Source organism: Canis lupus, chromosome 8 (genome assembly GCF_048164855.1).
Source record: "Canis lupus baileyi chromosome 8, mCanLup2.hap1, whole genome shotgun sequence".
Classification (NCBI taxonomy): domain Eukaryota; kingdom Metazoa; phylum Chordata; class Mammalia; order Carnivora; family Canidae; genus Canis; species Canis lupus.
The window spans coordinates 21864633-21874752 of record NC_132845.1 but is presented as its reverse complement, the minus strand read 5'-3'; positions in this window follow the sequence as shown (position 1 = coordinate 21874752).

Below are 10120 nucleotides of genomic sequence, written 5' to 3'. Positions count from 1 at the left end.
AGCCTCACCCCCCCTCCGGCCCCCCCTCTCCCTCGCAGACCGACTTCCGGGTGTGGCTGCAGCCCTTCCCCCACCCGCCCGCGGCGGGAACGGTCCGGCCTCCCCGCCTGCGGCTTCCGCCTGCCGTCGTCTCTGCACGCGCCCGGGGACCCTGCCCCTTCGCGGGGAGCGGAGCGGGGCGAGCGCGCGCTGGTACCTGGGAGCCCCTCGGCACGCGCCGGCCCGCCACGCGCCGGCCCTCGGGCTGCCGCGCCCGGCTTGGGAGGGGGCGAGGGTGGGTCCCCTCCGCCGCCCCTTAACCAGCTGTGGCCTCGAAGCTCTCCCCCAGCCTTGTTTGAGGAGGGAGCGCCGGATTTCATCTCCTTTTAGGAGCCCAAATTGGGGCTGAGAGAAGGAGGCCCGGGCTCGGGAACGAGATGTCGGGAAAGCAGAACGTCGTGTGCCCGTCTACATCGCCAGGAGGAAACGCTTTTGTGATGACACCTAACAGACGTTGTTCGGATCAAAGCTCTTTATGGGCCTTTACCCATTTTCTTGTTTTATGGGAAATGAAACCTTCAGAGAAGTGACTTGCTAATAACCAAGCCAGAAACTAGAAGTAAGATCCCATGTAGTAGAGCGGACAGTGAGCCACGCTAAAGAGGTTCCCGCTTAGCCCCTTTTCATGGTGTGTTGAACGTTGGCTGCTGGAGAGGGTGAGAAGGAAAGTGGGTCCGACCATCAAGCACCTCTCATCTTTGCTTCTCTCCAGGGTGACCTGTAGTATATGTCAGAGTCTTCACAAAGTTTGTCATCCGTCATTTGGAAGAAGAGGTTATATTGTAAAACAGTGGGGTGTTGCAATTTCTATTTTTGTGTGTGTGTTGCAATTTTTTTAAATTTATGTTTTTTTTAAGATTTTATTTATTTATTCATGAGATTTATTTATTTATTTTATGATAGAGAGAGGCAGAGACACAGGCAGAAGGAAAGCAGGCTCCCTGCAGGGAGCCCGACGCGGAACTCGATCCCAAGACTCCAGGATCACACCCTGGGCTGAAGGCGGCACTAAACCGCTGAGCCTCCAGGGATCCCTGTGTTGCAATTTCTTTTTTTTTTTTTTTTAATTTTTATTTATTTATGATAGTCACAGAGAGAGAGAGAGAGGCAGAGACGTAGGCAGAGGGAGAAGCAGGCTCCATGCACCGGGAGCCTGATGTGGGATTCGATCCCGGATCTCCAGGATCGCGCCCTGGGCCAAAGGCAGGCGCTAAACCGCTGCGCCACCCAGGGATCCCGCAATTTCTAAACACTAAAAGATCCCATTTAATTCGCTTTGGGCACCTTCATCAGATACATTGTTCTTGATACATTGGATAGCAACTGGTTTGTTTTAAATGTTTCCTTAAAACTTTTATTTCCTAGGATTGAAGATCCTACATGTGGCATCTGGAGGAGATCTTAGTTATCTACCCTTTTTTTTTCATTTGGCAGTTTCTTCAGTACACTTGTGGTTTCTTTAATTTTTGAAATATAGATGCTTGTTTTTCAGTGCAACTAAGTTTAGTCAAAACAAAATTTCTTTGATAAAGCAGTATTTTTAAATTTTTTCAAAACAGGAATGTGAAACCCTTGCCTCATGTTGGCTCTTGATGAAGTGCTTTTGTAAGCCAGTTAGTTTACTGTCCATTTAAAGAGTTATATTGTCTAAATTTATCTTGGCCTTACCAAGTTTATTAGTCTGAAAAAGCTAGCTCGCAAAAAAAATGTCCCCAGAGTTAACACATTGTCACTGACCCAAAAAATGTCATAATGATAATTTTGCCTTTTTATATGACATTTGTGCTATAGACTTAAAGACTAATTATACACAGATCTGCAGAGCACATGTTAAGTTGTTATTCCGGTAATAGTTTTTTACTATAGGTAATGAACTATAGTTTGTAAGCATGAAATATGTAGTAAAGAGACCTAGGTTACAGTCCCAGTTTTTGTTACTTTAGACAGGTCACTCCCTGAGCCTGATTTTCTTCAACTAGAAATGGAAATATTATATAACACAGGATTCAACATCAAATGAGACTGTATGTAAAAGCACTTTTTACATTATGATGAATTAATATGGATGTTAGTATTCATTATTATCATCTTTATCAGGTCTGGGCAGTCTTCAACCAATAATAAACCAGTACATAATACAACTGGAGAGAAAATTTAAATATAAATAGTGTGAGATGTTGGGGTGCCTGGGTGGCTCAGTCAGTTGAGCATCTGACTCTTGATTTCAGCTGGTCATGATCTTGTGGTTGTGGGATTGAGCCCCTCCTCAGGCTCCACGCTCAATACAGTCTGCTTATCCCTCTCCCTCTGCTCCTGTGCTCTCTCTCTCTCCCTACCTCTCTCTCTCAAACAAATTAACAAATAAAATATTTTAAAGAAATAGCATGAGATGTCATGAAATATACTAACCTGGATTCCATATTTAAGTTGTTATTTATAGTACAATATATCCCTAGTGTAAATAGGCCCTTGAAAACAAAGATAACATCTCCATAATAAGCTTAAGAGTTTTAGAGAGAGTGAATATAAATGAAACATTTCTTTCATGGTATTCCAAGATTTATGATATGGAAAAAAAAAAAAACATAAGAGAGCTATTTCTTTTTTTTTTTTTAAGAGAGCTATTTCTTATAATGAGGTAGGCTAACTCAATAGTAGTTCTCTTAAAATGTGTTAATCCATAGCTGCCCAGGTTTTCAGCTAAAATTACAATAATCTGTAACATTTGTAATTTGAAACTTAATATTTTAAAAAGCAAATAACACTCTCCATTATGTTCATTTGTCATTGCTAACACACCAATTGCTAATTGGTGATAATGCAAATTGAAAAAATAAGTAACATCTAATATATATATCTTCCTTAACACTGTGCTGTTTTTACCTATATTTAACCTAAGTACTTTTATCTGTGTTATTTAATCTTCAGAGCAACTTTGATAATGTATTTTTTTTTAAGATTTTTTATTTATTCATGAGAGACACACAGAGAGAGAAGCAGAGACACAGGCAGAAGGAGAAGCAGGCTCCATGCAGGGAGCCTGATGTGGGACTCGATCCAGATCCAGGGATCATGACGTGAACCAAAGGCAGACACTCAACCGGTGAACCACGCAGGCGTCCCGATAGATACTGTTTTAATCTCTATTTTTCAAATAAGGAAAGTGAAGCTTGGAGAAGCTAAGTAACTTTCCTGAAGTCCATGTAGCAGTCACGATAGGCTAGATTATGTTGCAAGAACTAATAATTCCCAAATCTCAAAAGATTTATTTCTTGGTCTCGTTACAGGTTCATCATGGGTCAGCAAAATGATTTAACACATAGTAATTACTCGAGAATCCACTGGAGCTGTTGGGACGAAGTAATGAAAGAGTCTCAAAGAATAGGCTTTTGACAGGTGGAGAGAAAGGGAGGAAGTATGTGTATTCAGAGCAGCAACAAAGAGACAGAAATTGTTCTGGGAAAGGTGAAGGGATTGCCTTAACTGGAGTAAAGCATTTGTATTATACATTAGTGAGAGAGAGGTGAGATAGCCAAACACATAAGGCAGCAGAAGTTAGGAAGTAGTAAGAGCTAAAGAAGCAAGGAGAGGGACACTTGGGTGGCTCAGCGGTTGAGTGTATGCCTTTGGCTCAGGACTTGGGAGTCCTGGGATCGAGTCCCACATCAGGCTCCCCTTGGGGAGCCTGCTTCTCCCTCTGGCTGTGTCTCTGCCTCTCTCTGTGTCTCTCACGAATAAATAAAATCTTAAAAAAAAAAAAAAAAAAAAAAAGAAGGAGAAAAGCTTTAGGGCCTCAAACACTCATGTCAGAGAGCCCAACAAAATAACTGGATAACTAGGGTGTTAGTATATTCTGCTTTCAAAATAGACAGTAGGCCTCCGTGAAAGTTTCCTGTGCTTCTTTATCTTCTGTATCTCTTCATAATACTCTTCTAAAAATCCTTATCTTTTGTTCTACTCAACTTAAAAAAGTCCAACTCATTCAAAGGCTTTGACTTCATATCTGGGTTTGGTCCCCACTCTGCCACTGAACTAACTGTAACTTGGGCAGGGTACGTAAGCTGTGTCTTGATTTTTCTGATATATAAAATAAGGATAGGAATAGCTGCTTCACAGGGTGTTTTATTTATTTTTTTATTTTTAAAGATTTTATTTATTCATGAGAGACACAGAGAGAGAGAGGCAGAGACACAGGCGGAGGGAGAAGCAGGCTCCACGCAGGGAGCCCGACGTGGGACTCGATCAGGTGACCCTGGGATCAGGCCCTGAGCCGAAGACAGACGCTCAACTGCTGAGCCATCCAGGTGTCCCCACAGAGTGTTTTAAAGATCAAATGACAGAATGTATACAAAGTCTTCAGCCCAGAACTGCAACGCTCATAAATGGTAGCAGTCATTAAAAAATAAATCATTACGCTGAAGGAATGGCATAATGGGATTGAAAAGAAAAGTGATTCCAAGAACTATTTCACAGAAAGAGCTGGGAGAACTTGATAGTTTGGTTCCTCGATAGTAAATGAAACAGATTAATCAAATGCAATTATAAGATTTTTAACTTCAGAAACTGAGATTAGGAATTAGGGTAGGATTTTAGAGAGATCTCAACATTTTAAATAAGCCTTGAAGAACTGAGAGTGTCTTCATGATGAAGCAGAAACTGGTTTACTCATTGATCCATTTATCAGTACACTGATTTGCAGTACACTGTCTGAATTGGGAAAATCAAATAGACTCTGTTTAATAGAGTTTGTAAAGAGGTAGATTGTGATATTCTGTAAGAAAAGGAGGTTAGACCCAAAAGAAGCAAATCAATGCCTATTATGAATTATGCACTGCTAGAAGTTTTCACATTCCCTGTTGCATCTAATTTTCAGATATCCATACAAAAGGGTGTTTTGACAGATAGGAAAGCATTTATAGAGAGGTTTACTAATTTGTTCAAAGTCTCACAGATAATAAGTAATGGAGCTGGAATGTGAAAACAGGTTATTTAACTGAAGCTTAGGCCATTTTCAATATGGTAACCATTTCTAAATTTAAAACAAACCAAAAAAGTGTATTCACTCTAGCACTTAAGAAAATATAAAGCACTTCTGTTTGTATTTAGTTTTCTTTTTTTTTTTAATTTTTATTTATTTATGATAGTCACAGAGAGAGAGAGAGAGGCAGAGACACAGGCAGAGGGAGAAGCAGGCTCCATGCACCGGGAGCCCAACGTGGGATTCGATCCCGGGTCTCCAGGATCGCGCCCTGGGCCAAAGGCAGGTGCCAAACCGCTGCGCCACCCAGGGATCCCCTGTATTTAGTTTTCATCAGCAGTCATTAATCTCATCTTATAGATGGGAAAATCAAAACTCAGCAAGGTTATTCAAGGTCATAGAATGAGTAAATGGCAGATTGGGAATGCAACTCATTCTGAATCTAAAGCCTAAGGTCTTTCCAACATCTTTCCAACAGGAGTCTGGAGTTTCTTCTGTAGACAGTGGAAAGAGCCAGTGAGCATTTTTGAGAAGGGGGATGACATAAATGTTTAAAAAGATTAGTTTGGGATATCATGTGGGATGGACTGGAATGAAGATAGGACACTAGTTACTAGGCTATTTCAAAAACAAGCTAATAATGATATAGACCTGCACAAGAGATTCAGTTGTAATAAGACAGAGGAAACAGATTGGAGGCATTTGGAAAGAGAATTTATAGGATTGCATCTGCAGTGAGACAGAAGTAAATAATGCAGAGTCAGTGAGTGGTTTGTTCATTTCTGCATCCCCAGGGCCAGCATAGTTCCCAGCACATGTTAGGCACTTAATAAATATTTGTTAACTCTAGAAGTAGATAAAGACTTTTAAGGATGGCAGAGTAAAAAAGAAGTCCAAAAACAAAAAGCAGAAAGAAGACAATATATCAGGGAATTCTTGATAGAAATAAAAAAACATAGTGCAAAAGAAACCATGAAGGGGACGCTTGGGTGGCTCAGTCAGTTAAGCATCTGACTCTTGATTTCAACTCCAGTCAGGGTCTCAGTTTTGTTAGATAGAGCCTAGCCTTGAGGTCTGCACTGGGCACGGAGCCTGCTTAAGATTCTCTTTCTTCTCCGTCTGCCATTCCCCTCACTCTCTCTCTCTCTAAAAGATAAACTAATTAATAAATTTAAAAACGTTTTTTTAAAGATTTTGTTTGTTCATGAGAGACACACAGAGAGAGAAAGGCTGAGACATAGGCAGAGGAAGAAGCAGGCTCCATGCAGAGAGCCCAACGTGGGACTCGATCCTGGGTCTCCAGGATCACACTCTGGGCTAAAGGCAGCGCTAAACTGCTGAGCCACCTGGGCTACCCTAAAAATATTTTTTTTAAAAAGAAACCACAAGGGAAGAGTTGCAAGCATGTGTGATGCCACAGAAAGGCATTATTGGAAGGGGAACAAATGTAGTGTCACTGAAATAAAAGGCCAATAGGAGAAAGCAGAAGGCAACATGTAAACAGTTAAAGAGAGGAATGAGGAAGGCAGAGACACAGGCAAGGAGCATAGAACACACCTAAGTTTGTTGGTAAGGGAAAGAGGGCAATGGGATGACAGCTTGGGGGGGAAACAAGGTCAAAGAAGAATCACAAAGTCTAGAAGATATGTGAGGTTCAAGGGAAGAGAGCCAGTGGATGGGGTAGAGAGAAAATACAAGCAAAATAAGGTCTTAGGAAATGGAGGCAGATGAGCTTCCAAAAGGTAGGGTGGTTGGAATTAGATATATAGCTCCGGGCATGCTTCACAGAGAAGAGAGGTTGAAGGCAAGATTATAGGTGAGTGATTATAAACAGTGATTGCAAAAGGAGATGAGCAGAAGACTAAGGAAATCTTTAGACAATGATCACAGGCAAGGGCAAAGGAATGGTCAGAAATATTGCAAGAAAGTTGTATGAATTCATGGTCACATACACCAATATATGATTGACAGAATTTGAGAAAACTAAGAAGTAGCCAAAAGCGTGTAGTGTTGTAGAGTGAGGAATGAGGGCTGGGAATAGATGGTTGTTCATCCAGTGATATTTGTACAAGCAGTTCATGAACAGAAACCTTAGAAGTCCTTCTTTGTTCTATTCAGTTAAAGCTGATACATTTCTGTGGGTCAACTTTGCAACTATCTCTAAACTTTTTAAGGTGGATAACAAACCCCTTTGTCTATAAGTGATAAATCTAAAACATGATGCAAGTAAATTTTTCTTTCAGATGATTTGTACTTTGAATCTAATTTAATCATGATAACTCAATTTAAAAAGCATTTGAAGCAAGTGAAACTAGGAAGCCTATTCCTATAAATCCCATGTGTTCATTTATACATTGCTTTCATCCAATAAATGTTACTAGATGTCTACCATGTACTTTGCTAAGTACTGGGAACCTGGGCAATAAACAAGAAAGACATCATCCTGGTCTTCATACGGAAATAAAAATACCAAAGAAAGAAAAAAAGCTGTAGTTTGTCCCATTGTTGATAAAACCAAAAAAGTAATCTAAAATAATAGAGAAATGATTAATTATAGGATGTTTGAAGAGCTATTATGTATACATTAAAATAATTATGCATGAATATGTACTTTCTTCTAATATTTTTTTTAAGATTTTATTTATTTATTCATGAGAGACACAGGGCGAGAGAGAGGCAGAGACACAGAGGGAGAAGCAGGCTCCATGCAGGGAGCCTGAAGTGGGACTGGATCCTCGGTCTCCAGGATCACGGCCTGGGCTGAAGGCGGCGCTAAACCGCTAAGCCACCCAGGGTGCCCCTCTAATATTAAAACAAAGTACAACATTGTCATTATTAGAACTATATGAAAATACATATGCATGGGGGTAAAGGCTGAATAGAAACATGCAAAAATTAATATAGATGTATTGGAATAGAGAGGTTATTGGTAATTTTACTTTTGATTTTCCTTTAAAGTATTTTAAAAATGTTAAATTAGTTTTTAAAATGTCTTATAGCATGCAGTGAGAAATTTCATTTCTACTGATTTATAAATATATCCATTCTTTACATTCACAGTGGGACACATAAACAGTCCTTGGATTTTAAATCTCTTGGTTAGCTTGCAAAACTCTCAAGTTGATGATCTCCAGGTGAAATTTAACTCACAGATAATGTACCAGTTATTTATTGCCACAAAAATGCTGCCTAACAAGCCACCCTAAAGTTCAGTGGATTAAATAATAACCATTTATTATTTCTTAGGAGTCAGTGCATTGTTAGCTGGGTAGCTTTTCTGAAATTAGCTGGGTTTGCTCATTTTCTGAGTCAGCTGTGGGTTTGGTAGGTGGATCTACTCATTTTGGCTGAATGTTCATGTTTGGGGACCAGCTGTCTGTTCTTGGGTCTAGAAAAGCCTTGGCTCTTTTCCATCGTCTCTCACATTCTTCCAGTAGGTGAGCCTGAACATGTTCTCATGATGAAGCAGAAACTATTTACTCATATATCCATTTACTTACTGGGTCTCCTATGTGCCAGGCACTGTAATAAGAAACCAAAGAAATAAAGTCAAATGAGAACTTGCCCCTTCTATGAAGGAGCTTGCCATCGAAGGGGAGAGGCAAGCAAGTAAACCAGGAACCACAGTGCAGTATGGTAGTGCTAGGACTATGGCGTGATAGGCCCCATCGACACAGTGGAGAACTTTTCAAGTCAAAACAGGTTTAAGTATGGAGTGACGATTGAAAGTATCACAGTGGGTTGGGGTGCTGGGGTGGCTCGGTTGAGTGCCTTCGGCTCAGGACATGATCTTGGGGTCCTGGGATTGAGCCCCACATCGGCTCCCTGATCAGTGGGGAGTCTGCTTCTCCCTCTCCTTCTCCCTCTGCCCCTTCCCTCTCTTGTGAGAGTTTTTTTTTTTCTCTCTCTCTTTCAAAGAAATAAATAGAATCTTAAAAAAAAAAAAAAGAAAGGGATACCTGGGTGGCTCAGCAGTTTAGCGCCTGCCTTCCGCCCAGGGCATGATCCTGGAGTCCCAGGATCGAGTCCCGCATCAGGCTCCCTTCGGGGAGCCTGCTTCTCCCTCTGCCTGTGTCTCTGCCCATCTCTCTGCGTCTCTCATGAATAAATAAGTAAAATGTTAAAAAAAAAAAAGGAAAGAAGGTGTCAAAGAGGGGGTAATCCTTGAGCAGGTTTTCCAGGGAATAGGAAAATCTCAGTGAGATAGAACATCGTGGCATTCTTGGTGAACTTTGACATTTTGGTGGAGGGTGTAGGGAAAGGAACATATGAAAGGGTAGCAGGAGAGAATGCTATTCAGGAAAGTATAGTGGTAGTTAAGTTTTTAGTGATTGCAAATAACAAATCCAGCTAGCTGACTTTACTGGAATGCTACTGGGATATCTTACAGACTTTTGGAAATTGTATAACCTACTCATTTTGGAATAGAAATCCAAAACTCCTCCTGGTGGGCTATAAACAACTCCCTGTCTCTTTGCATCTCAGTTCAAAATTTCAGTTTTCCAGGAGAGCAAGTCTGTTAGACCAGTTTGGGTCAGATTTCTACCCCCATCACTCAGCCATGACAAGCCTACAAGTTCTGTGTGTGGATGTTTGCTGCTGCTCAACCACTATGCTGGGGAGGGAGGTGTCCCCTGTGAGCTGTTGTGGCTGGCCTAAGGGGAATCTGTTGTGTTTTATTATTTATCTGCCTTTCCCAACAGGTACCATCAAAAAAATGCCTCCAGCCTATATAATCTTGCCATTCTAGTACAAAAGTCCCTGAACTCGCCCAAAGGCAAGTTCCAAGCCCAAAAATATCTCCAACTGGTGGAAGGAATGTGTTAGGGTTACTGCTTTCCTAGTTCTGATCTCTGGATGTAAAATGCCCATTCTTTCAGTTCTGGCACAGTCTCACCTCAGTGTGGTTCCTCATGGTCTTGCAATACAAGGACTAAATGGTCAGTATAATTATACCAGTACACTTTGTAAATAATGGTTGGGCACAGAGATGGTAACGGTTACTACAGAAAGGAAGGAGAAGAAAACAATGATAGTTCTTCATTTAAAAGGGAAAGAATAATTTTTTAGTCTCAGACATTCCATTCATAGTGTGCAGACTAC